The sequence below is a fragment of the Triticum aestivum genome, chromosome 7B (assembly GCF_018294505.1).
Source record: "Triticum aestivum cultivar Chinese Spring chromosome 7B, IWGSC CS RefSeq v2.1, whole genome shotgun sequence".
Taxonomy (NCBI): domain Eukaryota; kingdom Viridiplantae; phylum Streptophyta; class Magnoliopsida; order Poales; family Poaceae; genus Triticum; species Triticum aestivum.
The window spans coordinates 304,364,413-304,381,739 of NC_057813.1; positions in this window are offsets into that span (position 1 = coordinate 304,364,413).

The following is a 17,327-nucleotide window of genomic DNA, read 5'->3' on the forward strand; positions in this document are numbered from 1 at the left end:
AGGAGGCGTTCGGCGAGGTCCGGCGACGGGGTCGGGACTGCACCAGGCGGCGGCGTACGGCGTCAGGGCCTCCTCTGGTTCCAGCCCCCGTTTCAGATCGGGGGGAGAGGGAGGAGAGAGTGGGGATCATGCCCGGGGAGGGAATGGGTGGACCGGCTAGGGTTCCGAACGGGGTGGGGGTTAAAGGGAGGCCGGCTGGTGGCCTGCTGGGCCGTGGCCCAGTGGGCCCGGGGGGTTTGTGTTTCTTTTTCCCCTTTTTTTATTTATTTACTTTTCTGTTTTATTTTAGTTTCCTTTTATTTGAGTTTCTGTAAAATATATACATAGCATCTAATTTAGTATTTCAGTTTAGTCCACCGTCACAAAATGTCTAGTCCCCAATTAATTTTAGTTTGATAATTTATTAGTTAGTAAAGGCACTTAATTATTTGTTTTTATTACTGTTTTATTTATTTCAGTGCAATTAAATACTTTATAAAAATGTGGATTCTCCACCACAATTATTTATGCAATATTTGGCACATATAGAAAATTTTAGTTTTAATGTTTGAAAACTTTTATTGTTTGCCTCGATTTTGAATTTTGAATTCGGACGGGATTAAATCATCGCGAGGTTTACGACAGTAAGAGTGGTGACGTGGCATCATTAGCAGAGTTTTACTGTAGCCTAATTATCCGGGCGTCACAATTCTCCTCCACTACAAGAAATCTTGTCCCGAGATTTAAGAGAGGGACTAAGGGGGAAAGATCTCTTTATGAAAGTTCTAACGAATCTTCTCAGTTTTGTTTGCTCTTCTCGAAGAGGTCGATCCATTACATTGGTGTCTTCAGTCCTCTGCTTCAACGCATCATGATGAAATTATCGTCCTTTCTTCAGGATCTCCATCGTACTTACGAATAGGTAAGGGGCAGCTCGGCTACGACATAATGCTTATGAGGGAAACAATCTGGGGTTAACCCATGAATGAGCATAAGATTATCTCTCGAGTTGAACATATAAAATATATCGAGAGTAAGGTACAAAGGTACAATAAGAGGTTCCAAGCGGATAGGTGGTTGCTCGAAGTCCGAACCAGAGTGAGAAAGGGGTTCAGAGTAGCGACAGTAAGTATTGCGTCTGATACCATAATAGAGCACTAGGAAGGTGGCCCATGAATTACATACAAAGTCAAGCACGAGGAATAACTTTGATGACAGGTTGTACAGGAGAGTCAGGTTTTGATCCTATGGAACTGTGGGTTATGGGCCCACCATGTGGGTTAAAAGTAGGAAGGGCGATGACGTCTTGCACGATCATGTAAGCAAGGCATGTCAGAGGATAGTCTATCAGTTATGTTGGCAACAATGTCGATACCAAGGGTGAGGGACAAAAAGAACCATCTTCCCGCTTGTTGAAACGAGGCGGGCCAAGAGGCAAAGTTCTCATCCATCGGCGCTTACCGAAATGTCATCAACAATAGAAACAGGGTCTCACCGGCAGAGTTGTACACCGAGGTGTTTACATAAGCAGTGAATTATTACTGCTTAGTTTATATAGATCACAAGAAAGGTCAAACAAACCAATGGAAAGAAAAATGTGATCATCAGGTTAAACAGAACAATGGAAAGGAAATTTAACACATAATTCAGGGGTATATCCTTCCCAAGGACAAGCAGAGCATGATATCCATGACAGGATATTATGAAGAAAACTCCTTAGGTAGGGGAGAGGAATTTCATGACATTACCCATACAACGGTGTTTGGATAATTGAGCAAGAAACATTTAGCATTAGACTTCAAATGTTCTTGTTGAAAATCAGAGTATCACAGACATGCTTCGAGATATCATTGACATGGTCTTCAAGCAAAAGGTCGGACTCTGGATACACGAAGGATTCATCAGGAACAACTTATAGAATAAGTCTTACCATTTCCTCATGGAAGAATAGATAACCTTGCTAAAAGGAAACTATAACAATAGGGCCTCCGCCCAGGGGGGGGGGTGCTAGGCATGACATCATGTTACCGGGTCATCAAATGACCAACATTATAACTCTTGGAAAGTTGTCCCAACCATCATATCTGACCGAGATTCAGATCCGATTGGTGTCATGATACCTCAGACTCAGGATGTCCGAGAAGAAAAGGTGCAACACAAATAGACGAAATGACATTTCAAGATTCTCAGGAAATGAACTATGGGAGCGGGTTCTTGAAGCAACAGTTCTTCCTTAAACCAAGGAGAGGATGAGGGGGTAGCTGATGGAATCAACGAAAATCCTCGAGATTTCCAAAAAGGTGGGTTTCCACAATTATGTGAACAAGGAGATAACATTAGTGAGATCTAATGATATAATGATGTATGCTTGAGGAAAACATACACAGTTAAACATTGGTTAAAGGTGCAACCGAAATATGGGACTAAGTAGCACGATCAATGATAGAAGGACGATTCAATAATCGACGGTCTAAGAACGAACTGTCGATCATTAACTTCAAAGCAATAGGGTTGCTAGAAGTACAGAAGTCAAACAGCATCTATTGGTATGCTAGTTAAAAACAACACGGGGACCAAGGAAGAATGATGATGGTGAGAAGTATCACCATACCAAGAATTCTTAAGAGGTGGTGAAATTCCCACGACATCCTTGACATAAAGGATGGTAATACTCCAAGGTAAAGAAGAACAATTGCTGGATAGCAAGGAACTCAAGGTATAACACCAAACATGAACAAGCTTGTGTTGGTGGGAAGGCAATAAAGTGGTCGATGATAATACAATTCATCAAGGGCAAGGATGGTATTTCTCATCATGAATTCAATTGATATCCTGGATGAGCTCAGAATGTTGATGATCACGACACCTTTGTCGCGAGAGTTCATGAAGATGTAATCGATCGGCGATGACATCAAGTCAAAGTAATGATGAAGTGAAAGGTTATTGGAACCAAGGGTAGAACACAAACTCGAAACCAAGCTTGTTGTTCAAGGCGAAATGATATGACGATGAGGATCGACGTAAGGTTAGTTCATCGTCGAAAATTGTGCTCCGAGAAGAAGGACCGGGTAGCACAGTTAAAATCATCACTACAATGATATAGCCAAACAGGCTAGGAATGGCGTGATCGGGTACAAACTCGTACTTATAGAAGCTTATTGAAGAGTTGTTGAACCATAGTGCGGACTCGGTTCAGTTATCGGTGTCTTTGAGTGTTTAATAACTCAGAGCCCGTGAAAAATTGGAATCAGTGGGAAGGTAGCACTTGATGAAGAACTCATAAGAAGTTATGCAGTTCCATGATAATCTCGAGATACCAGGGGGGTAATACTCGACACAAGATCAAAGTAAAGGTTGGACTGGTGTATTGATCCATAGAAGACAATTGTTTTAACTTGTCCGAGAAATGGAATCAAAGAAGAACAATCATGGTCGGAACCACGGTTGCAAGGGATCAATTCACAGATACCATAGGTTAATTATCAAGGGAATAGTTATTATTACAAGAAGCTTCCATGATAGGATATACATCGCGTCCATGGGCATGAACACAAAGTTCAAGGTCGACTCCCACTTCCTCAATGCATAATCTTCCATTCACCTCTCATATTTCGAAGACGACATTAGTTGTTGAAAGTTTTACCTGGTGCAATACCAGATAAGTATGACTCGTGAAATCTTTCGGGTTCACACAGATTAGGGAAGGCATAGGTTCAACCCATCAGGGCATCTTAGGAACATATACCACAAACTTCGGAGTAAATAATACAAGCTCAAAAGTAGAGCATTGTTCAAAAGCAGATGATACAATTTACCAAAGGCATTATATACCCATGTAAAGGCTCACAAGGTTATTCAATATGAAGGACACTGTTGGATAATAATCCAACCAAGGATATAGCGGTCCATAAAAGATCTGATGTGAGTATCGATACTCAACCAGAGGAAGAGGAATGCACGGGCATCATATTATAGAACATCTGAATAATTCGATGCTTATATAACAAAGGAATTACGATTTCCAAAACAAAGGATCAGAAGTTGTCGCTCTGATCAAGGATGGATAAGTTGGATAGACCAGAGTCACAATTGACGACCAATAGTTTGGTCGAGAACCAGCTCATGTTCAAAAATGATGTCTGAGCCAGAAAGATAAATTAGAAGGGTTGATAGATGATTGTGTGCATTCGCACACATGTTGAATCAATAGGATCAAAATGACGGTGTCAAAAGATACTCGTGAATATTGCTAGATATATGGGAAGCATCCATAATGCAAGCAATCAAGAATTTCAAGAGCAATAGGATGCTCAAGATTTTCGGAAGATCGAATGGTATTTCGAGGATTGGTGACATACATGAATCAACTAGGGATGAGTGGATACTCGGTAAGTGCGAGAAATTATCCGTAGGGGTATTCATGTAGCAAAGAACTGCAAGGCAATAGGCACAAGGTATTCTCGAAACATTAGAGAGAATTTCGGGGTATCTTGTAATAACAAGATCAATTGGGAATAAAAGTAAGAACGACAGGTGTAAGTATTTATCCATAGGGATGTTTCGGTGGTAGGGAATTGCAAAAGCGACAGGCACAAGGTCTCAAGAGAATATCGGAGAGTATCTTCAAATTCTTCTGGTTCACGGAGCAATCACCTGTAATGAGGGCTTCTCCGGGAGGAAGTAGTAACGAGATCCTAAAGTTAGATTTTAGTAAATTCATCAAACCCGAATAGGAGAGAGATCAGAGTCCTAGAGTATAGATGAGGAATAAAAGATCCTAATACCACCCAACGGCGACGTGGGCCCGTAATCCACACAGCCATGTTAGTAAAAGTTTTTCAACGACTAGACTCGACTTCGGCCAAGGAGTGTGGAAGGGGGATTCCTACAGGCAGTCAGCTCTGATACCAACTTGTGACGCCCCCGATTCAATCGTACACTAATCATGCACGCAAATGTGTACGATCAAGATCAGGGACTCACGGGAAGATATCACAACACAACTCTAAAATATAAATAAGTCATACAAGCATCATAATACAAGCCAGGGGCCTCGAGGGCTCGAATACAAGTGCTCGATCATAGACGAGTTAGCGGAAGCAACAATATCTGAGTACAGACATAAGTTAAACAAGTTTGCCTTAAGAAGGCTAGCACAAACTGGGATACAGATCGAAAGAGGTGCAGGCCTCCTGCATGGGATCCTCCTAACTACTCCTGGTCATCGTCAGCGGGCTACATGTAGTAGTAGGAACCTCCAGTGTAGTAGGGGTCGTCGTCGAAGGTGGCGTCTGGCTCCTGGACTCCAGCATCTGGTTGCGACAACCAGAAAGAAAGGAAAGGGGGAAAAGGGGGAAGAAAGCAACCGTGAGTACTCATCCAAAGTACTCGCAAGCAAGGAACTACACTACATATGCATGGGTATATGTGTAAGGAGGCCATATCAGTGGACTGAACTGCAGAATGCCAGAATAAGAGGGGGATAGCTAGTCCTATCGAAGACTACGCTTCTGGCAGCCTCCGTCTTGCAGCACGTAGAAGAGAGTAGATTGAAGTCCTCCAAATAGCATCTCCAAGTAGCATCTCCAGTAGCATCGCATAGCATAATCCTACCCGGCGATCCTCCCCTTGTCGCCCTGTGGAAAAGCGATCACCGGGTTGTCTGTGGAACTTGGAAGGGTGTGTTTTATTAAGTATCCGGTTCTAATTGTCATAAGGTCAAGGTACAACTCCAAGTCGTCCTGTTATCGAAGATCACGGCTATTTGAATAGATTAACTTCCCTGCAGGGGTGCACCACATAACCCAACACGCTCGATCCCATTTGGCCGGACACACTTTCCTGGGTCATGCCCGGCCTTGGAAGATCAACACGTCGCAGCCCCACCTAGGCACAATAGAGAGGTCAGCACGCCGGTCTAAACCTAAGCGCACAGGGGTCTGGGCTCATCGCCCTTAGCACACCTGCACGTTGCGTACGCGGCTGGTGAGCAGACCTAGCAACCTCCATTACAAAGGAAGTTGCGTTAACGCGGTCCAACCCGGCGCGCGCCACTCAGTCGCTGACATCAAGAAGGCTTCGGCTGATACCATGACGCCGGGATACCCATAACTACTCCCGCGTAGATGGTTAGTGCGTATAGACCAAATGGCCAGACTCAGATCAAATACCAAGATCTCGTTAAGCGTGTTAAGTATCCGCGAACGCCGAACAGGGCCAGGCCCACCTGTCTCCTAGGTGGTCTCAACCTGCCCTGTCGCTCCGCCACAAAGTAACAGTCGGGGGCCGTCGGGAACCCAGGCCCACCTCTACCGGGATGGAGCCACCTGTCCTTTCAGCCCCCTCACCAGAATCACTTGCGGGTACTCATCGAGCTGACCCGACTTTAGTCACCATCTGTACAGTATGTATGTATGTATAGTATATACCCGTGATCACCTCCCGAGTGATCACGGCCCAATAGTATAGCAAGGCAGACTGACAAGGATGTAGGGCCAATGATGATAAACTAGCATCCTATACTAAGTATTTAGGATTGCGGGTAGGGTATCAATGACTGTAGCAACAATGACAGGCTATGCAACAGAATAGGAATAACCGAACAGTAACATGCTACATTACTCTAATGCAAGTAGTATAGAGAAGAATAGGCGATATCTGGTGATCAAGGGGGGGGGGCTTGCCTGGTTGCTCCGGCAAGAAGGACGAGTCACCAACACCGTAGTCGAACTGGGGGTCGCCGGCAGTCTCGGGGTCTATCGGAAAGAAGTAACGGAGAGGAAACACAATAAATAACAGAGCAATCAAGGCATCACAAAGCGTAACAAGACAACATGCGGTGTTCGGTGTGCCCTAACGCGATAGTAGGTGATACCGGTGAAGGGGGGAAAACATCCGGGAAAGTATTCCCGGTGTTTCGTGTTTTCTGACAGATGAACTGGTGGGGGAAAGTTGCGGGTTTGATATGTTAGGGGTGTGTGGTGGACGAACGGGCCGCGTTTCTGGATTCGTCTCGTTGTTCTGAGCAACTTTCATGTAGAAAGTATTTTCATCTGAGATACGGTTTATTTTATATGATTTTCTAAAGTTTTAATCATTTTTAGAATTTATTTAACTATTTAATTCTAACATTATCCAGAGTAGTGCACGCTGACGTCATCATGACGTCAGCAGTCAACAGGGAGTTGACTGGTCAACCTAACGTGTGGGTCCAGTGGGACCCACCTGTCATTCTCTATTTAGTTTAATTAGGGTTTAGGTTAAATAGTTAGCTTAATTAGTTGTTTAGCTTAATTAAACAAAATTAATTAAGTTAATTAGTTCTTTAACTAATTAATTAATTAATTAATTGTAATAATAATTATTTTCAATTCCCCTTTTTTTTGTAAACGTTCTGGGGGCAGGGCCCCACATGTCATAGGGCCATAGGGGCCCTAGCGGGTGCCGGGTTCGCGGGCGCAGGGGCAGCGCCCGAACGAGCGGGCGGACAGGGCCGTAGCGGGTGGGTACGGGCGCCATAGGGCACCGACGACCACGGCAGGCCTCGCCGGCAGCCACGGCGGGGCAGGAGAAGCAGGGGCGCGAGACGGGGTGCGGGGAGGCCAGGACGGGCGCGACGGGCGCGGAGCATGGCCGGGCGCGGCAGGCCTCGTGGCCAGGGCGCAACGGGTGGTCGGCCACAGCGGCAGAGTAGCGGGGCGCACGCATCGGCACGCCAGGAGGGGGCCAGCCACGGCGCGGGCGCACGGGGCGCGCACAGCGTGCGGGCGGCACGGGCACAGGGCGGCGGCAGGGGGGAGTAGAGGGCGCGGCGATGCGGGGAAGAGAGGAGGAGGGGAAGAGGCTCACATCGAGCCTGTCGTTGTGCAATCGTGTGCTCAGGGAGGGCCTGAGGTAGAGGGCGCCGTCGATGGAGTCCAGCGAGGTCCTCGGGCGGCTGCGCGGGCTCCGGGCGGCGGTGAATCGAGGACGAGGCGGCGGCGTACGGCGGGTCGGGCGCGGCGTCGGAGCTCGCAGATCGGGAGAAGGGGGAGGTGAGGAGGAGGCGTTCGGCGAGGTCCGGCGACGGGGCCGGGACGGCACTAGGCGGCAGCGTATGGCGTCGGGGCCTCCTCTGGTTCCAGCCCCCGTTTCAGATCGAGGGAGGGGAGAGGGAGGAGAGAGGGGGATCGTGCCCGAGGGGGGGGGAATGGGTGGACCAGCTAGGGTTCCGGTCGGGGTGGGGGTTAAGGGGAGGCCGGCTGGGCCGGCCTGGCGGTCTGGTGGCCTGCTGGGCCGTGGCCCAGTGGGCTAGGGGGGTTTGTGTTTCTTTTTCCCTTTTTATTTATTTATTTACTTTTCTATTTTATTTTAGTTACCTTTTATTTGAGTTTCTGTAAAATATATACATAGCATCTAATTTAGTATTTCAGTTTTGTCCACCGTCACAAAATGTCTAGTCCCCAATTAATTTTAGTTTGATAATTTATTAGTTAGTACAGGCACTTAATTATTTGTTTTTATTACTGTTTTATTTATTTTAGTGCAATTAAATACTTTATAAAAATGTGGATTCTCCACCACAATTATTTATGCAATATTTGGCACATATAGAAAATTTTAGTTTTAATGTTTGAAAACTTTTATTGTTTGCCTCGATTTTGAATTTTGAATTCGGACGGGATTAAATCATCGCGAGGTTTACGATAGTAAGAGTGGTGACGTGACATCATTAGCAGAGTTTTACTGTAGCCTAATTATCCGGGCGTCACATACCAGCAACAACCTAAACAATCACTATGTTGTGATTTGATTCATGTTAGATATACTTTTTATACCTTCATGTTGAGACAGACTCTTCCACTCACAGATCTGGTCGAGTATTATTTTGTTGTAGTTTTCGTTTTTTATTACAAACTTTTTATCAAAAAATATACAAAACATACATTTTTATCAAAAATATGTTAGAGATGTGAGTTGAGCTCACGGTTTAACATAGAAGACTAGACTCTTGTACTCTTTGTACATAGATGTGAGTTGAGTCCATAGTCTTAACATGATAATTTATTCACCGCAACCTTGACAACTTATGTACAAATATTATGGAAACCCCGATCAGGTGAAAACCCATTTTTGAAACACACCGCGGTAACTCGTGTGAAAAGCTCCCGCTCCTAGCTCCTAGATCCCGCTCCCGCTCTCGTCGACGGCCGCTCCGGCCCCGGCGCCCATAGCCTTTCGCCGCTCGCCGCTCCGGCGCTCGGCAGCCACCCTCCCCTCCGCTGCTGCCATGGGCTCGTCGGCTGCTTCCGGCGGTGGGCGCGACTGGTGCTGGCTCGAGTTCAGCCCGTCCACTGATGGCTCCGCGAGGCCCTCATACCGGCAGGCGCTCTGTGGGTCGCCGGCCGCCGCCCCTTCTCCAGCCTCGCCCCCGCCCCCTCCGTGCGCCACCCGCTCCGAGATCCATCGGGTCTCCGAGGAGGAGCCCATCGAGGAGCATGAGTGGCTCGTGGCTGGTCGCAAGCAGAGGCGGCCCCCGCGGCGACGTGCTCCTACCGCGCTCCCCCCTGCCCCGCCGGCTGGGCCAGGCCAGCATAGGGCCTCAGAGGTGTTATGCTCGCGCTGCCGCTACCATGGCCACCCCAGAGCCGAGTGCCGCCGCGACGTCCGTTGCGCGCTCTGCGGCTACTACGACCATGTGGCGCGCAGGTGCACCAACCCGCGCTGGCCGACGTGCCCCTCGTGCTCAAGCCCGTCGCCCAAGCGCCTCCGAGGGCCCTCGCCTTCCCCCTCCCCCCTGCGGCCCACGCCTTCGCCGGCGGCCTCGACCTCGTCCGTGTCCGTCCAGGGGACATGGCAGCCCGTGTCTTCCGGGCTTGCCATCCCCTCTCCCCGCGCCTCCCCACCCGCGCGGTCTGCCTCCTCCTCCATCCCCCTCACCGGGCACCCGTCGCTGCGGCCGGCCGCTGCCCCCACGTGTTTCCTGCCCCTGTCCGCGGAGATCGACATCGTCGAGGAGCTCTAGCGCGCGTTGCTCGCCACCGTCGTGGGGTGCAGGACCGGGGTCTTGTGCTAGGAGGTCGCTGATGTGATCTACGCGCGCTTCGGCATCCCGGCGGCGCGTTTCTCGGTTCACCGCCACCTGTCGGAGGACTTCCTCATCCGTTTCCAAGACGCGGAGGACCGGGCCCTGGTGGACACTGATGGCGTGCGTACCGCCCATTTCCGCATGCTTCTTCATCCTTGGAGCGCGCTGGCTGGAGCGCTGCAGGTGTGTGCCCGCTTCCGGGTGCACCTTGAGCTCACTGGAGTGCTAGACCATGCCTGGCACCGTGCCACTGCAGTCACGCTGCTATCGCCGTTCTGCCTAGTTGAGCATCTCAAGCCGCGAACGCGTCGCGGCGCAGACTTGGACATCTTCAAGCTTACCGCCTGGACGCCCAACCCAGACGCTATCCCTCTGGTCGCCGACCTCTTCCTTCCGGTGCGCGATGACATTGCCCTCGACGCGGACCCTGACATCGCCGAGCGCCTTGACGTGGACCTGCTGCATTTTCCTGTAGTGATCCACGTCGCCCACTGCGAGGATTTTCGTCGCCCCGTCCTACCGCCGTCGTCGGCGCGTCATTCTCCTGGCCCCGACTCTGATGGTGGCGCCGGCCCCGGCCAGGACTCACCACCATGCCCCGGGCCATGGCCGCGCCTCTATTATCACCCCCCCTACGCCGCCGCGTCGTGATGCCAGCGGCCCTTCTCGTCGTTCTGGCAGTTCCGATCGTCGTTGTGGAGCTCGCCGCCGCAACCGCCCGCTCGCCGCCTCGCGCATCTGGCACGCGGTCCTCAGGCCGCACCCACTGGTCATGCCTGGCGGCATGCGGCCCCCAGCAAAGCTGCGCTTGGGGGACAAGGCAACTTTCCAGAAAGCCGCCGCGAGCGTGGGCCCGGATACGGCCATTGGGCGCCCCACTCCGTCCACTCGCGAGGGCGCGGCTAGTTCGAATTTAGATTCGGCTGAGCAGGTCGTCGCTCCCGCGCCTCCCGCCCCGCTAGCCGCCAATGCCCTACCACCTAGCGCACATGCGCGCCTTCTGGATGCTGGCCCATGCCCCCAGGGAGATCCCGAGACCATGGCCTCATCTGGCCTGCTCCTGCTTTGTGCGGCCCCACCGGAGATCGCGTCTCGTCTGCCAGCCAATCCCGAGGTGTGCGGCTCCTCGCCCCTTGATGGACAGTTGGTCCTGGCTGACCGCGTTGTGGACCCGCCAATCCCTTTGGTCGGCCCTGCCATCGAACCACCCGTCGTCCCCACCCTAGATCCTGCCGCGCGCGATTCGCCCGCACCGATCCCGAGAGATCTTGAGCCCATGCTTTCCGTTTCCCCCCATGCAACCGCTTCAAGCTCGCCACATGGGTGCATGTCGACGTTGAACCCCTGGATGCGTTTGTGGAGTCCATCCAGCGGCCGATCGCGCAGATTCTACCCGCGCCTTCCTCCTGCAGCCGTAGGAAAGAGCTGCCACTGAACTTCACGCCTCAGAGGAGCGGTAGGATCGCCAAGGCGGACTGCGGGCTCAACTCCGAGCTCAAAGCCAAGAAGCTGCTCCTACGCCGCCACGGGCTCGTCTCAGATGACGCCCCCATCTCCACGGAAACCTTGGCGAAGTACAAGCGCCTCTTCCAGAGACCGCTGGCACACGACATGCTGCAGGCGTTCGCCGACCTCTTCGACTGGCGCATCCTCGAGCTCCTTGACTCGACCGCTGGCTTGCTCTCCCCTCTGCCTCGTGTTGTCGAGGCCTAGTGGCTGCCAAGGCCGCCCCAGGACCCAACCGTTTCTCCATGGATTACAACCTCCGTATTGTATTCTGGAACTTGCGCGGCCTAAATGCCTCGGCCAAGCGTACCGCCGTCTGTAGCATGATCACCGCTGCATCTCCTTGTATCGTTTGCATCCAAGAGCATCATTGGTGGCTTACCGACATCTATGGCCTGCAAGGGGGTGATGACAAGATTGCTTTCCTTGGTGACCTTAGTGAGTTATGATCGTTGCGCGCCGGCCCTTGGATCCTTGGAGGTGATTTCAACATGATCGCCGGGGCGGCGGACAAGAACAACTCCCGGCTCAACCATCGTGTCATGTCATGCTTCTACCGCTTCCTCGTTGATGAGGAGCTATGCGATATCTACCTGCACGGGAGGAGGTATACTTGGTCGAGTGAGCGCGGCACTCCGACGCTCACGCGCATCGACAAGGCCCTCTGCAACTCTATGTGGGAGGCGCTCCACCCGCACTGCATGCTTCTCTGCCTCTCCTCGGCGGCTTCCGATCACGCGCCTCTCCTCCTTGACTGCACTGTGCGCTCGTCTGACATCAAGCGGTTCCACTTCGAGAGATTCTGGTCGCGCACCGATGGCTACATGCAGGTCGTGCTCGAGGCGTGGACTACCGCGGCTGACGAGTCAGATCCATTCCATCGTTTGGTGGCGCGGCTTAAGGCCACCGCCTGGCGCCTTCAAAGCTGGAGCGCAAAGAAGATTGGCGACGTGTCTCGGTAGCTTTTGGTTGCTCGCGAGCTGATTGCACCCCTTGATGCGGCTCAGGATATGCGCCCCCTCTCTCCAGCTGAGGCTTGGCTGTGTCGACGTCTCAAAGGGGCCTACCTTGGCCTCGCTTCGCTTGAGTGCTCGATCTCCCACCAGAGTGTTAGACTTTCTTGGCTGTGAGACGATGACGCGGGCAAAAATTCTTCCGTGTGCACACTGCACACCGCAAGCAGAAGAACTGAATCTTGGAGTTGCAGGTGCGCGATACCTCCATCTCCGCCCCGGTCGCTCTTGCCGAAGCCGCCTTCCATCACTTCGCCGGAATTCTTGGCATGGTGGAGCTGCGCCCTTTCTCCATCGATCTCTCCGCAGTCCACCCCGGCCCCTTTAACCTTTCCGGCCTTGACGCGCCTTTCTTTGAGGATGAGATATGGGCTGCTATCAAGAGTTTGCCGCTTGGGAAGGCATCGGGCCCCGATGGATTTACCGCTGAATTCTACGGAGCGCTTGGGATGCGATCAAGCATGACATCTGCGCTGTCTTCAACCAACTCTATGCGCTTAACGGTCGTGGTTTCCAGCGGCTCAACGAGGCGCTCCTCACCCTTCTCCCAAAGAAGCAAGATGCGACATCCCTCTTCGACTACCACCCCATCATCATTCATCTCATCGTGAAGTTGTTCACGAAGACGCTCTCTCTCCGCTTGGCACCACACTTGGGCAAGATGGTTTCCACAAACCAGAGCGCGTTTATCGCCGGCCGGAGCATCCACGACAATTTCCCCCTCGTCCAACAAACAACTAGGCTTCTTCATAACCTCAAGATGCCGCGGATGCTTCTCAAGCTCGACATCGCGAGAGCATTCGACTCAGTGGCGTGGCCCTTTCTGCTTGACACGCTTCGGCACCTAGGCTTTGGAAACCACTGGCGCGAATGGATCTCTATTCTGCTTTCCACCGCATCCAGGCGTGTGCCCGTCAATGGCGTCCCCGGGCCGCTGATTCTTCATGCGTGCGGGCTACGGCAAGGGGACCCTATCTCTCTAATGCTCTTCGTCATTATCATTGACGTGCTCAACTCGCTTCTCCAGCGAGTCGTCGAGCGAGGACTCCTCCAGCAGTTTACCACCAGGCACCTGGCTTCAAGTGTCTTCCTTTATGCGGACGACGTCGTCATGTTCTGCCACCCCCACGCCAGCGACATCCGCACCATTCGCTGCTTGCTCGACATCTTCGAGAAATCTTTTGGGCTCCACACAAACTTCGCCAAGTGCTCGGCCTCGCCCATCTAGTGCACCGAGGAGCACGTTGCCATGGGATGGCATGCTCGGTCGCCCACTTCCCGGTGAAGTACCTTGGCCTCCCACTCTCCATCCGCAAGCCCTTGATGATTGATCTCATGCCGCTCGTCGACAAACTTGAGAAAAAGCTTTCCACTTGGCTTGGGTCCATGCTCTCTCTCGGGGATCGCCTCGTGCTGTGTAAGCACGTCCTCGGCGCCATGCCGATTCACATCCTCGTCTCCATCGCCGTCAACAAGACAATCCTTGCTCGAGTTAACCAGATCATCCAAGGCTTCCTTTGGGTTGGCCGCAAGGATGCGCGTGGAGGGCAATGTCGCATGAATTGGGACTGAGTGTGCCGCCTCACCTTCCTCGGCGGCATGGGAATAATTCATGATCTGCAGCGCGCCGGAGTTGCCCTGCGCACCAGATGGCTTTGGCTCCAACGTACCGACGCTTCGTGTCCCTGGAGCCAGCTTCATCTCCCCCACGACCCGGCTGCCATGCAAATTTTCAGGGCCTCCACCATCTGGGAGGTGCGTGATGGTCGTTCATGCAAGTTTTGGACTAATTCCCGGATCGAGGGCAAGGCCATATCTGAGCTCGCCCCTCTGGTTTTCTCTATGGTTTCTCGGCAACATCGCCGTGACCAGACGGTGGCTGAGGGCCTAACCGGGCGGGCATGGGTTCGTGACATCGCCGGCGCGCTCGGCCCTGCCGTCCTTGTTTAGTACGTCAATCTCTGGCATCAATTGCAGAGCACAACCCTTGCAGCTGCGCAGGATGTGCTGCGCTGGAGGTGGACGGAGTCCGGCGTGTACTCCACCAAGACCTACTACCTTGCGCTCTTCCATGGTTCTATGATTGATGCTACATGGAAGCTTACCTGGAAGACATGGGCTCCCTTTCGCATCAAAGTCTTCATCTGGCTTGCCCTACAGGATCGGTGTTGGACGGTCGATCGCCTCCCCCGACAAGGATTGCCTCACAACGACTGGTGTGTGCTTTGTGACCTGGCCACCAAGGACATGCACCACCTATTCGTTGCTTACCCCTTCTCCTGCCAAAGCTGGCACCAGGTCCTCTCTTGGTGCCGATCGACTGCTACGATTCCAAGCTCAGGCGCACCATTCGCGGAATGGTGGATCGACACATGCTCTTCTTCACCCACTGCCGTACGAAAAGGGCTGAACTCCATCATAGCCCTCACCGCTTGGGTAATCTGGAAGCACCGAAATGGGTGCGTCTTCGACCAGTTGCAATCCTCCACCGCGAGTCTACTTTAGTCCATTCAGGAAGCCGCTCGCCTATGGGCTAGCGCCGGCGCCGACGGCTTGGCAAACATGATCTCTGAGAGATAGGTCCTAGCTCTATTTATCGGGGACGTGCAGCCCCCTCCCTAGCTGCTACGACTACTTGCGCCCGCACCGGCTTGTGTACACATGGCCACTGTAGTCATCACTCTTTGTATTTTTCACCACTCCTATCAATGCAATGATACGCAATCTTTGCGAATTCGCAAAAAAAAACTCGTGTGAAAAATAACATGATAATATAAGTACCAAATACATAATAACTTTGGTCTAGTGGGGGAATGTTGTTTGATGATAATTTATGTGTAAATAGCATGGTAACTCACACGTAACAAACTTGATCACTTATATACAAACACCGTGATAACTTCTGTACAAACATCCTTATAGCGTGCTAGTGGTCCAGCCCACGAAAACGACTTGTTTTTGGCGAGATATAGATCTCATAACTTGATGAACAAATACTATGTTAACTTTGACCCAGAAAAAAAGTTGCTTAAATATACTTCGGCATCTTCAATGGTACGTAATACTCACGGTATTTTTGACCTGACATAAAATAGTGGTTAAATACACAACTTGATGAGTTAAATATAAATAGACCCCGCAAAAAGAGTTCAATATAAATAACATGGAAATATGCACACCATAGACCAGATAACTTAGGCACAAACAATGTGATAACTTTGACCCGGGATTTTTCTTTCGTAAAATCATATCTTCAATTACTTATGTGTAAAATAATATGGTAATATACGCACCGCTTACCTGATAACTTAGGTCCAAACACCACGGTAATTTTTATTCGGGAAAAAAATGTTGAAGACACATCCTCAATAACTTCTGTATAAATAGCATGGTAATATACGCCAACAAACCTGATAATTTAGATACAAACACCCTGATAACTTTAATCCGAGGAAAAAAATGTTTGAAATGTAACTCCAGTAACTTTTTGTGTGCCCACAGCGCTTATAACTTATGTACAAACACCATAGTAACTTTTTACTTGGGCAAAAATATTTGTTGCGTGAGTTATCACGGTGTTTGTGCGTGAGTTATTAGGTTCGTGCTTATAAATTATCATGCTCTTTACAAAGAAGTTGCCGGGGTATGTTACAACAACTTCTTTCTCCGGGCGGAAAGTTACCGCAGTGTTTGTGAGTGAGTTACCAGGTTTGTGGCTTATATATTACCATGCTCTTTATAAAGAAATTATTGGGTTTGTGACAACAACAAAAATTCATATGGTTAGAAAATTTACCATAGTGTGTTGTGCGTGAGTTATCAGATTCATGGCGTATAAATTATCATGCTCTTTTTGCAGATAAGTTATCAGGGTGTGTTACAACAACACTTTTTCTTTAAAGTTACCATAGCGTTTGTGAGTGAGTAATCAGGTTTGTGGCATATAATTACCATGCTCTTTTATAGATAAGTTACCGGGGTGTACTATTACAACATTTTACCTAGGGTCAAAAGGTTACAACGGTGCGTGCGTATCATGTATGTGATGCATGGATTACCATGTACAAAAGGAAAGGAAATTTGGTAAATAAAAGAGAAAGAAAGAAAAAACAGCTTGTTTTTCTGGTCGCGTATGTAGAAGTAGAAATATTTATTGGCATTCTTTGTAATCACAACTTGAAATTAGACCAGGTGGATATGACAAGCAATCTTAAATCAAGAGGTAGTGAGTTTGACTCCCACCTCTTACCACTTTTTAGCACGTTTTTTATACCACGCCAGAAAATAAAAATGAAGCGGGAGAAGCGGAGGGATGGGATCGAAAAAGAAGGATGTGCGCCAGAAAAATCGCAGGCGGGATGGGTGAACCAGAAAGTTCGGATATCACATGCGGGACGGGAAAAGTGGATGATCTGTTGCTTAACGTCCAGTCGACTGGACGTTAGTACAGTCCTGTTATTATTACTATCTTTACCTACTATTAAAAGTTATTTTGCTAAAGCACATCTAGATGTGCCATAAGTATTTGCACATCTAAATTCTATAGCGTTGATCTTACGTCGAGATTCGTGTGGAAAGATGGAGGCTTTCATAGCTCTTCATATGTTGATTTTTTATTTTTATTTTCATAGTTCTGCATACATTGATTTTTTTGCTTTTCAAGGTGGTACTATTTGTTTCTTGGACGTTGCTTTCGATTTCCATGTACGTGGCTGCTTCGTCAGTTGGGCCTCTGGCTGGGCTTGCATCCATACTCAAAATTG